The sequence below is a fragment of the Prionailurus viverrinus genome, chromosome A1 (assembly GCF_022837055.1).
Source record: "Prionailurus viverrinus isolate Anna chromosome A1, UM_Priviv_1.0, whole genome shotgun sequence".
Taxonomy (NCBI): Eukaryota; Metazoa; Chordata; class Mammalia; order Carnivora; family Felidae; genus Prionailurus; species Prionailurus viverrinus.
The window spans coordinates 128659825-128675945 of NC_062561.1; the positions used below are offsets into that span (position 1 = coordinate 128659825).

Here is a 16121-nt window from a genome sequence, read left to right on the forward strand (position 1 = left end):
CTAAAAAGAATTTAGATAGAAGACCTGCTCCCGTAAGACAGCTGTTACCATAGATAACCACATTACAATTTGAACTTGGGGTGGCAGACAAGGAGGAATTTAGCAAAGTCTGTTTGTTAAAATTTTTGCCTATGTTCCATTGTTTCTGACCAGTCTAGCAACCATTTGATTACTAAACATTTTCTCTTTTGTATCTTTCCATGAATTGCTTTTCTTTCCTGTGAAGTTCCAGACCCCTATATCCTTTTCCTTAGTTCAGGATGACATATATTCCTCGTTTTGCCTGACTGTCTTTGGAGTCTCATGTTTATGCAAATTCCCCACTCATATGAAATTACACTTGATTTTCTCCTGTTGATCTGTCTTGTGCCAATTTAATTCTGAGTCCAGCTAGAAGAATCTTAAAGAATGGAGAAAAAAAAATTTTTTTCTCTCCAACAATAAGGCAATCATCCATCAAATAGAAACAACTTGGTATTTGGGAGTCACCCTTTATTCTGTGCTCTCTCACTGTCAGCATACAAATGGCCACTGAGATCTGCCTTTTTCACTTGCTTTAATAAAAACTCCAATCCATCTTCCCTTTTCCATTCTCACTTGCCTTATGTAGAGTCACATAAATTCGCAGGAATCAAAGGGAGTATTGACAAGGAACTAGATAAATTATAGAACAAAATACAGGTCAAAAACAGACCATGCAAATATGAAAAATTATCACAACAACATGGAAATTTTATGATTATTCAAGGTGGCATTTCAAGTAGATGAGGAAAATATGGCTATTTTAGTCTATGGTGATAGAATCATTGGTTATCTATTTAGAAAAAACAGTTATGGGACCCTTGAGTGGCTCAGTCAGTTAAGCGTCCGACTTCGGCTCAGGTCATGATCTCACAGCCCGGTCCGTGAGTTTAAGCCCCGCTTTGGGCTCTGAGCTGACAGCTCAGAGCCTGGAGCCTGCTTCAGATTCTGTGTCTCCCTCTCTCTCTGACCCTCCCCCGTTCATGCATTGTCTCTCTGTCTCAAAAATAAATAAACATTAAAAAAAATTTTAAAGAAAAAAAATTATATTCCTTTATGACATTACCGTAATCACAATTATAGATGGATTTAAAATTTAAATGTAGGGGCGCCTGGGTGGCTCAGTCGGTTGGGCGACCGACTTCGGCTCAGGTCATGATCTCACTGTCAGTGAGTTCGAGCCCCGCATCAGGCTCTGTGCTGACAGCTCAGAGCCTGGAGCCTGTCTCAGATTCTGTGTCTCCCTCTCTCTCTGACCCTCCCCCGTTCATGCTCTCTCTCTGTCTCAAAAATAAATAAACGTAAAAAAAATAATAATAATAAATAAATAAATAAATAAATAAATAAAATTTAAATGTAAAAATCAGAGCTACGTAGGGCACCTGGGTAGCTCAGTTGGTTAATTGCCCATCCAACTTCAGCTCAGGTCATGATCTCACCACTCTGTGAGTGCGAGCCCAGCATCGGGCTCGGGCTCTCTGCTGGAAGCTCAGAACTCAGAGCCTGCTTCGAATTCTGTCTCCCTCTCTCCTTCCCTCCCTCCCTCCATCTCTCTCTCTCTTTCCCTCTCTTTCTCTCAAAAATAGATAAACATGAACAGAAATTAAAAAACAGAACTATGAAAGTATTAAAAAATAGGAGATTATATTATAAAACTTTGGATTAAAGACTTCTTTAATAGAGGAGATTAGGAAAATATAGTATGCAAATCACTGAACACAAAGCAGTACAGTCTACTATCTTTGCACTGTGGTATAACAATAAGAATCATGAAAACTGTTTATAAGCAAACTTTTCCCAATGCGTTGTTTTTCTTTGCTTCATTTATCTTCCTATACTCATCCCATTTAACTATTTTAGAACCTTGCTCTTATTCTCTGAACTTCCTCACCCATATCATCACCATCTTGATTTTCAAGCGTAAATGCTCCAAACTGGGTCAGCCATCACCTCCATGCAGCTTCTCCTACCTCTTTGTCTACCAAAAGCAAAAACTCACAACTGAGTTATAGCTCTCCCATGTAGCACTCACTGTATTTCAGGCTTTGTGCCAAGCACCTTACCTACGTCATTTTTAATCTTCACTACAACTTTTAAGGGAGTTTTTGTTACAGCCATTTTGGCATAATTGCTTCAATCCCAGTCTCTTTTTCTTAGGAAAACCACTTTTCTAAAAAAAACTAATGCATACTTACCTTAATTTACATATAAGGAAAAAAATAAAGATGAAAGTAAAACGGGCAATTGTACAATTTCACCACCAAAAAGAAAGCATAAACATTAGGTAAACATGATTCCAGACATCTTTCTAAGAATGTATTATGATATATGATAGATGGTGGTGGACAGAAAGATAAATGAGAGAAATATTTTTCTAAAAATGTGAATTATATACTACTGTTATTTTTATTTAATATTATTCAATTTAACGGCAATTGGTGTCAACAGAAGAAAATAACCTGAAGATATAATTGTTAAACTTTATATAATCACAGGACTTTTTATTGGAGGGGTGCATGAATGGCTCAGTCAGGTAAGCATCTGACTCTTAATTTTGGCTGAGGTCATGATCTCACGGTTCTTGAGTTCAAGCCCCATGTCAGGCTTGGAATTCTCTCTCTCTCTTTCCTCTCTCCCTCCCTCCCTCTCTCTCTCTCTCCCAATATCAATAAACCAACTTAAAAAAAAGACATTATGTTGGATAAATAAGACAAATGACTCTCCTTTTTTGGAAAAAAAAGAGCCTCTTAGTGTTTTCACATTCTCTCCTTCTATCCTCCCTTCCCTTCCTCCCATCCTCCTCTATCTTCTCGTAACCGTTATTCTTTCAGGCACAGTCTCTCTGCAATCATAATTCCTATTGTTGTTTGTAACTCATCCTATAGATGAATTTATTATAGAGCAATTACTCTGGAATATTCCTTATAAGATTTATCACTGTTTGGAAAATTGTACATATATGTGTGTGATTATTTGATCAGTGCATTTCTCTTCTCCCCAAAGACTTAAGTTCCATCAAGGCAGGGACTCTACTTCTTTTTATTCACCACTACCACACCACACCTCACACAGTGCCTGACACAGTAAAAATATTCAATAAATATTTGTTGAATGAGAATCAAATGTGTTAAGGGCCCCATCAAATGAGCACATAGTACAATAATGGGGACTCAAAAGAGGGTGAAATACTCAAGAAAAACTTTATAGAAGATGCTATCTTTGAGGAGCACTGGATTTTGTTATATGATAGTGCCACAGGTTAATCTGTGTTATTTTAGGGGTGGAATGGACTAGGAACCAGCGGGAGATTGGTGCCATGAGATATGTGCCTGACATAATTTTATGCATTATGCGTGCTTGATATACAGAAAACTGTCTTGAAGGATAATACCTAAATGTTCACTATAGTTATCTGATGGTAAAGTGATTCCAAATAACTTTTTTTTCTTCTTTATTCCTCTAAAATCTATCTTTTCCATAATAAGCACATTTCTTTCATAAACAGATGAAAAATAATAAGGCTATTTTTATTTTGGAAAAACAAATATCCATGACAATTAACATCTATGGGGACTCACTTGGTGCCAAAAAATGCCCTAACATTAACAATATTCATTTTATATTTGAAACAAAATTGTGAGTTAAGGTTTATTGTTGTGCTCATTTGATGAATGAGGAATATTAGAACCAAGAAAGCTTAACTACTTGGCTCAAGGTCACACAGCCTTTAAGAAGAGGAGCTAGCACTGAAACCAAGCTATCTAGCTCTAGACTTTATGCTGCTACCTGTAACTACTTCTCACAGCAGAGCAAAATTTTGATAATCTGAGCTCTCTTTGTATTATTTCAATTAGAAGAAATCCAGGCAGCATTAGTGACAGGCACAGACAACCTGCACTGTGCAGTCTCCTCATTTTCTACTCTTCCTCTTTAAAATAGGATAATCTTTGAACTTGTTCATCTAACTCTCTCCACCAAGAACGGGTCACACGAACAGCTAGAAATGTGCCATTCAAAACCTGGTAAGATGCAGTCTCCTGAACAAGTTACACATGAAATCAAATCCCTCCCATATTATTTCTCCATCCTCTTTTCTTAGATTAAATCAATGGATAATTCATTATCTCTCCTCAAAGGGCCATTTCCAATGCCTTCAATTATGTTAGCATTTCTTATCCCAAAATAAATGTCATGCCTCACCAGGGTCACACAATGAAATGTGATGTGGTCTATTTGCCTGAGTTTTCAAGGGCATTTGGTGACTGCTATTCTGTATACAATGCATCATTATGCACCTACTTGACTAAAAAAAGAGCAGGAATTGCAGGTAATTCTTACCCTCCAGGCAAAGTCCATGCCTTAATGTACGGTGGAAAACTAAACACACTAGTGAATCAATCCTAATAAACTTTGAACACACACTTTGCATTGTGACTTCTGGGCCTTTTTGGTTTCATTTTTTGCTCAACTCAAAGAGATTCAGAAAAGTGGGTTTCTAGTAAAAGCTTCTTTCTCCAAAAAAGTTCTTTATTCTAGTATTAAGAAGTTGGATAAGTCAAATACAATCTGTTTAATCATGACCCCTTAATAGTGAGGTGATTGTAAATACATGTGTGTATATGACCTATTCTTTTTTCACGTATGAAATTTATGTCCTACATGTGCATTCTATATCTTATGGTGATTAAGGGCATGTAAGTAGTTTACATGACCCTAAAATTTTTACCAATACTTAAAAAATATTGCATGTCCCTGTACACAGTATATTCTTGCACAGTGTGTAGTCTACACAGTTCATGGAGATGTTTTTGAGCCATCTCCCAATAACACAGTAGTTTTTACAATCAACTCAGTTCACTGAAACAATGTAGACAGCTGACCTAGAAAATAGAAGTGAAATTTCAATCCGGGGTCTAGAATCATTTAATTCAGCTAACCGTATCATTATCAGCTCTTTGTCTCAGTCCGTATCGTGTGATTCCTTTCTAAAGCATGAAATCACCTCACGAAAACGACCAATAAAATCTAAGATGAAACAATACGTTTTCTCATTTATGCTTTTATTAGGTGAGTCATCTCTTTTGCAATCACTACTCCAGTTTGGTCTATGCTATTTAAGTTCCTTCCTTTAACTAATCTCATTTGCTTCCGTCTATGCTGATCTGCATTGTTTTCTCCTGAGACACAGTGAAAAGAAAATTGTTGTGCTTTTATCTACTCATGTGTTCTTTCTATAATCCAGCAGGGAGCTCAGTACTCAATACAGCATTTTACTGTCACACGATTACATCGTCATCCATCACCATCTATAATTTTTCCAGAGAAACCACTTGGCTCTTCTGTAATTTCTGATGCTTCTGCAATGATCACAGACAATAAAATAACAAAATAAAAGAGGAAAAAGCAATTTCACAAACAAGAACATTAAGTGGATAGCATTCTCTGCTCTCTTTTGACACAAATAAATTCAGTCCCCTGACATCTGATGTATTCACTCATATATGCCCACACTTCACTTATTCATGTTCCCCAAGTGCTAGCAAAAAATGCTGAGTTCTTGCATGCTCCATTGCTAAGCCCTACTGCTTGCCTCCTCCTTAAGGTATGGCATGTGTTCTTTTAAGTGAATCTGGTGCTTGCTTTGGCAGCACATAGACTAAAATTAGAATGATACAGAAAAGATTAGCCTGGCCCCTGTGCAAGGAAGACATGCAAATTTGTGGAGTGTTCTGGATAAGAAGGAAGGAAGGAAGGAAGGAAGGAAAGAAAGAAAGAAAGAAAGAAAGAAAGAAAGAAAGAAAGAAAGAAAACCTACATGGCAGACAAAGATAGAAGGAAAGAAGACTGGATGGGCCCAGGCATAGATCTCTTCACCTGGCTTTGGAATTATAAACTTGGGCTGAAAGAAACAAGGAGGAAAGTTCAATCTATTTTCTTGAATGTCAGTAAAGAAGACACACTAGAGTTCTCTTTTATTATTATTTTCTTAATGTGTGGGTTTTTTTTTGAGAGAGAGAGAGGGCACAAGTAGGGGGAGGTGCAGAGAGAGAGAGAGAGAGAGAGAGAGAGAGAATCTGAAGCAGGCTCCAGGCTCTAAGCTGTCAGTGCAGAGCCCAACGCAGGGCTCGAACACACAAAATGTGAGATCATGACTTGAGCCGAAGTCGGACACCTAACCAACTGAGCCACCCAGACGCCTCTAAAGTTATCCTTTAAATATCCTTATAGGGGCGCCTGGGTGGCTCAGTCGGTTGGGCGTCCGACTTCGGCTCAGGTCATGATCTCACGGTTCTTGAGTTCAAGCCCTGCGTCGGGCACTGTGCTGACAGCTCAGAGCCTGGAGCCTGTTTCAGATTCTGTGTCTCCCTCTCTCTCTGACCCTCCCCCGTTCATGTTCTGTCTCTCTCTGTCTCAAAAATAAATAAAAAATGTAAAAAAAAAATTAAATTTAAATATCCTTATAAATCGTTCAAGGTCTCAAAATAATAAATGAACTGTTATTATTTGTGTAAATATAAAAACAAACCTAAAATTTATAAAACCTAGTAGAGCTTAAGAAACTATATTAGAATATCACTGTGTCTTGATAGACCCCAAATTTCCAAAATTTTGAGAAGTTCAGTACCTCACTGATTACTTAATTTACTGGCATGGTTTTCCCACCCTCCTTTTTCTAAAAATGCTATAGTTTCTTTTAGTAAATGAAAGGTCATTTTTATTACTTCCAAGTACCTCTTAAAGCAGATTCCTCCTTCTTCTCCTCTTTCTTCTTTGAAGCATCATATAACAAGTCAGTAATCCATGTTCTAGGCATAATCCTGGGTGCGTGCTACTTTATTATTTTTAATTTTCAAAAGTTCTGCAAGGTAAGTATTGCTCATTTTCTTCATTTGCTGAAGAATAAAACTTAGTGTTGGAGAGGTTACAATAACTTGCCAAGTCCTGGCAGGTAGTGAATAAAGCAGCTAGTATTCAGAATCGGGTCTGACTGGCCTGATTCTGACCAAACTTGTGGTCTTGCATTCTATAAGTCCAAGGTGTATCAGCAGGCTTAACTCTAATCAGAGACCTCCCCAGGCAGTAGAGAGCTATAGCACAGAGTTGTTCACAGGTGGGATGGGATAAAGGAAACTTTCAACATTTAATGTTTGTGGGCCCTGCTCCTGGGCTCCCAGGGAAGCTACACTTTTACATCCATGAAGGTCAGAATGCCTTAACCAAACCTTCAAAGTATGGGCTCTATTCTTGCCCCAAGCACACAGTGTACATCTGCTTTGTTGGCAAATGACCTAAAAGAAACATTTCAAACTAAAGATAGCAGTAAGATTTTCCCTAAGTTCTGGTCCCATACCTCTGAAACCTGCCACCTTGTACATACTAAAAGCATAAGATAAAGTTTGTAATTTTCTGGGATGCCCTTTGTCATGATGATGTGTGACTCTTGATGTAACTAAAAACATACATAACCTGGAGCACGTGGAGGGCTCAGTTGGTTAAGTGTCCAGGAGCTCTTGATTTTGTCATGATCTCAGGTCATGATTTCATGGTTCATGACATTGAGCCTTGAGTCGAATTCTCTCTCCCTCTGTCCCTCTGTCTCTGTCTCTCTCTCAAAATAAATAAACTTAAATATATATATATATATATATATATATATATATATATACACACACACACACACACACACACATATATATGGGATATATATATACATATATATGGGATATATCTATATAGATATCTCTCTCTATAGATATATCTCTATATAGATACAGATATCTATATAGATATCTATATAGAGAGATATCTATATCTATATAGAGAGATATCTATATATATGGGGGTGCCTGGGTGGCTCAGTGTTATGCATCTGACTTTGGCTCAGGTCGTGATCTCACAGTTGGTGGGTTCGATCCCTGCGTCAGGCTCTGTGCTGACAGTTCAGAGGCTGGAGCTGCTTTGGATTTTGTGTCTCCCTCTCTCTCTATCACTCCCCCACTAACAGTCTGTCTCTATCTAAAAAAATAAACATTAATTTTTTTTTACAAATACACACACACACACACACACACACACACACACACACTCACCTGTATTAAACATTCCTTTTCCAGAGTACTCTCTTCTTTGTGAAGATTGAGTATTCTGGGCAGCTGCCCTAACTTAGCCTCAAATAAATTCTCTTCCTTTTTAAAGAAATTCTAAAAGGTTTGTTCATTTTGCCTCAGCAATTTCTTAAGGCAGGTAAGAGAATATTCCAGAAAGAAGGTTAAGTATTCCATATCACAGAGAATTACGACTTCTGTGATAACAATTATATATACAGTTGTCCTAAATGTGGCCAAAATGGAATTTGCAATTTGGCTATTTGCTGTTGCTACACTATATCCATGGGTTGATTTGCACAGCTAGTTTTACTTTGGAAGGTGAGCTGGGAAGGAGATTGATGCCTTGGATTTGCAGTTGTCATGTTGAAGTGAGAGGAATAAGAAACAAGAGAATAGTAGGTGCTGTGGACAGAATTGTCCTAAGGATCCTGTGGTCCTAAGGATCCTGTGGTCCTAAGGATCTGGTACCCTTATAAGATGAGGAAGACAGAGCAGAACCCTCTCTATCTCCCATGTGAAGATACAGTAGCAAGGCAGCTGTCTGAAAGCCAGAAGAGATATCATCAGGAACCTGACTATGCTGGCACCATGATTTCAGACTTCCAGCCCCCAGAAGAGTGAAAAAATAAATTCCTGTCATTTAAGCCACCCATTCCATGTGATCATGTTATGGTAGCCTGAATTGACTAATACTGTAGGGGTTTGGGGAAAGTCATGGTGTCTGTCACCTTTCTTTCTAAAAAATATTGGATGCCCCTAAACACAATACATTCACAAATGACAGCTTGGCTTTTAGCCCAAAAGAAGAGAGGGGTTATCATGAGATGATCAAGAAACTATATTCATTAAAAACAAAACAAAACTCTGAGCACAAACAGGGTACAGGGGACAAAATACAGCATGGAGGTCGGCAAAGAGCCAGTTCCTCCATCATCTTAGACATATGGATGTCAGAGACCACAGATACATTATCCACAGAGAGAGGGATCGGGCACCACTGAAGGGTGGCCCTGCCTAGAAGGACAGCTTTCCCATGTAGGACAGCAAGGAGACAGACTCAGGTGAGGGATGGCAAGGAACACAACTGTTTACAGTGCATGTGAAACATTGGAGACTCTCAGAAATAAACGGAGGAGATTGGAACAGGAAGACAAAGAGGGACGACAGGAGTGACTGAGGAGACACAGCCATGCAAAGGAGGGGGGAGGCAGACATAATGCAATTAGATCAGGCAACACTGTTAATGGAACCTCATTGTATTCATAGGTTTTGAGTGATCTAGTGACATTTTACAATATACATTATTTGCCTTTTATATAACATATTTATCATAACAAACTTTTGAAAGTTTTGCCCGACGTGTAGTAATAGTGTACTTGGATTCTTTTTCTTTTTCTTCATTCCGTTTTTATAGAAGGAACTGTTTTATTACCCATGTCACTTACTTTTGCCTGAGATTTTCAGGAAAAGCTGTGACATGCTACTAAAAAAGCACAAATTCTTATTTTAACTTCCATAAATGTTTAGTTCAGTCAGACATTTCTCTGTTTCTAGAAATATATATCTTAATGTAAAATGATCTTCCCAGGAATAAAAAATTGCCAGAAAAACATACTAACTGACATGATGCTCACAAGGCTGGTACCTCTGAGGAAAGGCCTAGAAAGAATCTGACAAATTACTGTCAGGTAGCCCATTTAAGAAACACTCACTAAACGACAGTGGAATCAAATTCCTTGACACAGCCAGAGTCAGTTTTTACAGCAGTGATCCATCCATGCTTTCCAGGTTATTTCATATGCATATCTATGCCTACGCTAAAATTTATTCATCACTACTGAACACCTTAGATAAGAGACTAGAGCAGGACAAGACAATGGTCTCAGTGGCCTTTTATATAGCAGCATCTGTAAGGTCTAGGAGAAGAGAATCCCCATTCCCAGAGGGAATCTAGGTATGGGAGCATGGAGAAAACTCTGTGCTTTGAGAAGCAAGCAGCATGGCTCATGCTACAGGAAGCTAAAAAATGGCTAAGGATTCCTAGAGGAAAGATTGGCTCTACAAAAAAAAAAAAAAAAAAAAGGAGTTGAGACCGGTGAATATGCTATCAGTTTCCGTCATCTAACTGCCCCTTTCTTTCCACACACATTTGGCAACCTACCCTAAGGGCTTCCTTGCCCTTGCTGGGCAACATGCACTCCAAGGACACTGGGTGATGGACGAGTCTGGGATTTGGATTCTTGTTTTCTGCAATGCTGCACTGATGGACACAGTGATGTTAGAGTCCCTTCTTTAGGTAGGGCATGAGAAGCTGGAGAGCACAGACCTGCTTCTATTTGGGGTAGTAGGAAGCTAGGCTCTACTCAGTGCACAGGTTCTTTAATGCTCCCCAAACTTTCTTCTATTAGCTTTCAGAGACAACCAACCCTATCAGAGGCAAGGTAGGTGAGATGGAGGTAATGTAACTAAGTAAGTGAGATATAAGCAAGTGAGATGGAGATGGAAGTACCATCTTCCTAGTCTCTCCCATGTCACCTTGTCATGCCATCACCTGTCTTATCTATGCAAGGATGTCCCTGCTGAATAATCTTTCCAACACAACAATGAAATATGGGGTAATTGCTTGCTTGGGGCCAAGCCCAGGCACTCCCCTGCCTCAGATGTTTGTATAAAGGAAACATGGCTAACGTGTAAGTGCAACCCATTCACTGGGGTGCAGGCCACCAGGTCTTACTAGAGGAAGAGACAGAAGGGTCCCTGCTCTGCTCATCCAGCACTAAGTCACAGTCCTCTCAACTTCCGCTCCCCACACATCTTTTTCTATTACCCTTTCACCTCCTACGGATTATCACTTATTTTTTAAAGCTTTTTAGTTTGATTTTCTTTCACTTCTTTAGTTCTAAATTTTTCTTAATCTTTAATTTCCTTTACATATTTATTTTCATAACATAACTCTACTCTTTTAATACCTTATCTGCTTTGATTTTATTTCTAACCTTTGGCCTCATTTGTCTCTTTTTTTTTTTTTTTTTACTGATTTAAATCTAATATATTTCATCCTACCATGAATTTTCCCAATCATTTGTCTTTTTGTTAGGATGTTAGTTCTTTTTTTCCCTTTCCTTTCTATTCTTGCTTTCAGATTAAAAAAATCAAACCCTTCTAACTTACTCTTCCCTATCTCTTATTTCTAAGTTGGATATATTCTCCTCTTATTTTCTTCTCTTTCTCCCATAGACTTGTCCACAGAATAGAGACCTTTCACTATGACCTGGAAGGTAGAAGGCCTTTGTCCCCAGTCTTTTCCATCGTGCATCCCTCCAGATATCTATGCTCACCTTTCCAAGGACATCCCTCCAACATTCTAACCTCAAGAAATTAAAAAGACTATAGGTTAATAATTCTCATCAGGGCTATAATTCTCTATAGATTATTGTTGTTGCTAACACTTTATGCTATCAAGTCCATGCCTCCAATCTCTATGTATTTTTAGCATATCTGATGATCAAATATGGGTTAACTATGGCTACAGTTGGCAATAGTCTCTAAGGATTTTTAGAAGAGGAAGTCAGACCTGGGAAGAAACCTTCAATTGCCGGTGACGATCAAACTTCAATTTTATTTTATCCAAAATATTTTGTTAGGTTTGTTTGTTTGTCTGTTTATTGAGAAGGTGCAAGAGCTGGGGAGAAGCAGAGAGAGAGAGGAAGAGAGGGAATCCCAAGCAGGTTCCACACTCATCATGGAGCCTGACACGGGGCTCAATTTCATCAACCATGAGATCATGACCTGAGCTGAAATCAAGACAGATGCTTAATTGACTGAGCCACTCAGGCACCCCTAAGATATTTTTGATTAACTATTTATTCCCTCATATATTTTAAAGTCAAATTTATTTCTTTTCATAATAAGTTTAAATATTTGCAAAATAAATAAGTAAACAAGCAAACAAATTCCAGGAATGGGCTACCCACTGTAAAATTCACATTTTAAAATAAAACTGTTAAATAACTTCCTTAAACTGTCTCCAATGAAATCTAAAGGCCATGGCAATTTAGTCTCCATTATTCATTAAAAAAATTTACGAACCAATTCTTCATTAACAACCAGAAATTTAATACTGTTAACATTTCTCCTTAAACTTGTATTTCCATTCTATTTACTTAGAAATTATCAAATTCGTAATGTATTTTAAATTTTAATGCATTTTATAGCCCTATCAAATGTCTATGCAACAAAAAAGCATGTAAGTGGACATTTAGTTGTTAAAAAATACACTGCAACCATAATGCTTCAAATATTAAAATTTTCCTTTTAAATGTAGCTATCATTATAATCACACAGTTTAGTATATAATTATTCAAAACATGTTATAAGTTTAATAACTGTGAAATGTAAAAACTAAAGTTTCATTGGAAATTTATCTCTTAATGAGATAAATGGTCTTGAATTTCTCAATCTGCTCATTTGTGAGTGAATATATTTCACTGCAGAATAAATTATATTCCTATATTTAAGTTTTATAACAAGTGCTATAAATAAATACATATATGGGAAAAGGGGTAAGTTTTGGTACAATAGCATCATTAGTTGCCTTGCAATTAAGACACATGCCAAAAAATACTCCAAAACTGAGGATGTAACATGAAACATCATTCTCAACTATCAGCTGTAGCCTTGAAATACATCCTCCTTCGATTTTGTTAAAAGCAAAGAATTGATAATCATTTTTTTGCACACACACACACACACACACACACACACACAATGTCGCTCAATCATTAGAGTAGTTCACTTTTTCATACCAGTCCCAAGATAGTATTTCAAATGGTCCTTTTGATTTCTTTCGGAAATTTTTTTGGTATTTTTCATAGCAATGCACCATAGTGAAATTTGGACTAGGAAAGAGGTGAAAGTTTCTTTGTCAAGTGGGAGAGGAACAATTATGAAAAGAGAAATTGGAAAAAAGAACTTGTAACTTCATCTGGATTCGTTATCAGGCAGATCTGTTTCAGAAAAGGGAACACATGCTAACTGAGGGTTTGAAATGATGTTTTCAAAAGTACACACAACCAAGTAACTTTGTAATGCCTTTGCATACTGCAGAATTCATACACACAGTTTGAAGACCACAGCTCCATGAAATGCCCCTGGGTCTGACTTTAGGAAGGCACTGTGAAGTGTTCAATCTTTTCAAAGATGTTAATGGGAGAAGGTACAATATCACATTTCCAAGTGGGCCTCAGGTGTAGCTCTACACCAGGTGGAGTCTAACAGCTATTGAAAGATGGGGTCCCCTGCCTTCTTGACAGGGTCACAGGTCATGAGTTCTGCCCAAGCAGCAATGGCCTTGGACTCCTCTGGAAATGTCCTCAGTGTGAAAGAAAGTGACTAATACTTTATTATTTATTTCTTTATTCCTATGAAGCAATTAGAGTCTCAGAAGGGTAACTACACCAAGGTCATGGACACTACTTCACAGCCCTTCCTTCTTCACACTGAGAGCACATTAACGCCATCCACCCTCCACCCCCCATTCCAGCAGAACCTACTATGACATTATACAACATGATTTTTACCTTAATTCTGCCTCTGCAAGTGACCTTTCTCTCTTCTTCCTGACCTCTGGTTCCCTTTATGTATCACCCATCACTTCCTCTTTGTTTTACTGATAGCTAAGAAGTCCCATGCCAGTGCAGAAGTGATGCAATCTATTACCAGCCTTATTTTAGGAGTTCCTAAAAGACCAGAAAGTTATACGCATCATTTGTGCTAACAACTCCCTGGTTAGGTCTAGCAGCCTGTCCCCACAGAAACACAATAGTAACTTGTGTCCGCACACTTGGTGAACTTCGCAAGGGCTTCCAAGAAGTTCTCTTTCTTCATTGCATCCCATTCTCTCTCTCACTCATACTGGCCTTCCTTCAGTTCCTGAGTTGACCTTTGCCTGTACTACTTTCTCTACTTAGATTTTACTTCGCTCACAATTGCTGACAACTTGTCATTCTACAGGTCACTGTTAACATATTTTCTTCCCAAAGAACTTTTTTATAACATCTCCCTTCTCACCATCAGAGGTAACCCCTTCTATTACTTTTTTAAGCTCTCTGATCTTTTTTTTTCCCCCCTGAGCTCTCATGCTCACTTAGAATTATATGGAATTATATGGTTATTTACTCATCTGATTAGTTCACATCAGTCTCCTCCAATTAACTGTACATCAGGTCCATTTTGCTCATTGCAGTGAACACAGCTGATGCCTAACTTACAAATGCATAGTAAATGTTTGTTGAATACATGAATTAACCCAGGACCTTTGAGGGATTCATCTCAAGTACTTTCAGAAAAAAAATTTCTCCCTCACCTGATACCAAATGAATTGCATAATTTTGGACACCAAATATGGGATTAGTGCTACATTTGACAAGATATGTTGAATAGCCAAAACAAAACAAAACAAAACAAATCAAAACAAAACAAAACAAGGCAGGGAAAGACTCAGCTAAAGTAAAAGCATGCAAAAGGGAAAATATAAGCCACTCATGAGTTGGATAAGGTTAAAACTATTAAATTCCATATTCTTTCAAAATAAACTCAATACAATAAATTTATATAGGCAAACCTATATATTTTCAAAATAGAATTTTCAAAATAGAATCATTAGCCCCATTATGTACAATCCTTACTTACTCACTGCCTAAACCTCAGGATTATTCTTTAATACTGTATAGCTTTTCTTTAACAATTTCAAGATCAACAGAGCATACAGCATTTGAACTGTTCAAATGAAGTGCCCCTAAAACCGCTTAAGATTCAGTCTTAATAATGGGCTTGTTCCTTGACAAATGTTTACCTCTAATGACTCTAAGGATATAGTCTGGCCTGGCTAGTGCCTAAGTTTAGACTTTACCATTGGTAAAAGAGACAGCTCTGACACCACTTGACTTGTAAACTCCTGGCTTGTTAGAAATCCCCTCTAAATTTTAGGCTAGTTTTCTTCATTATAAATTGCAAACTGAAACTTTTCTAGCTACTGTTCTATAAAATCCGACAAGCTTCAGGCCCAATTATCTTTGATATGGAGCACTGTTTCATACCTTATCACTCTGTGGAAAAATTCATGAGGACTAATACAAGAATATATGTAGTTTTTACCTATGAGTTCATGTGAACCAGAATTGGTAATGAGCTAGTTAAATGAAAACAAAATAAATCCCTCATTTGATGATTAATATGACTGCAGGAGTAAGCTTAAAAATGGTGTTGTAAGCATTCAATGAAGAACCACAGTCCTGTGCTATGTATGATCCCACCCCTTTTTAAATTGTAGCCTAATTATTTGGCACTACTCTTATATGAATGAAGTCCCTAGGCAAGTTTTATTCTTCCCTATTGACAGAAATTATGAATATAACATTTTATGACAGTGATTTTTAACATTTCATTGGGGTGGGGCATTTGAAAAGCTGGTAAAAGTGAATGATTTTCTCCCAGAAAAAAAAATATGCCTATATCATTTATCCACCAAAATCTGCATACAATTTTAAGAGGTTTGGTGACCCATTTGAAATACACACAAGGAAAGAAAAATTAAAACAAAACAAACAAGAAAACAAGCTACAGAGCAACTGTTTTCATCTTCAGTTGGTGTCCCAAACAATTCTCTTCAAGTCAGTTACTCAAAGTAATTCTCTTATGTAACTGTTAATCCTACACACTTATATGGTAACCCAGGTTGGAAAGTCAGCAATTCCACATAATTGCAAAAAATATGAAGATAGTAAGTTAGAAGTTAGTAAGTAGTTGCTGCTTTGAGTTTCCTTGAATCCCTACTGATTCAGTCCCCAAACCACCTAGGATCCTACCACTGTCCAGCAACCAGGAAAATGAAGCTTGAGTTACAGCAGGGGCCTCGAGGAAACAGTCCCGACATGAATATCAATACCAATTCTGACTATGAAGTGCCCATGCCTTACGTAGGTTTCATGAAAT

The 16121-nt window shown here is 37.6% G+C and overlaps 1 protein-coding gene and 1 non-coding gene across 3 annotated transcripts in view; one reads left to right on the forward strand and one right to left on the reverse strand.

Annotated features, from left to right (window-relative positions):
* PDE4D (phosphodiesterase 4D) overlaps positions 1 to 16121 on the reverse strand; it is a 1415237-nt gene that overhangs the window by 1006864 nt on the left and 392252 nt on the right. The window lies entirely within an intron of this gene.
* Positions 5654 to 5760, forward strand: LOC125147123 (U6 spliceosomal RNA). The gene has a single exon (XR_007145021.1). It is a non-coding gene; the product is annotated as a U6 spliceosomal RNA (small nuclear RNA).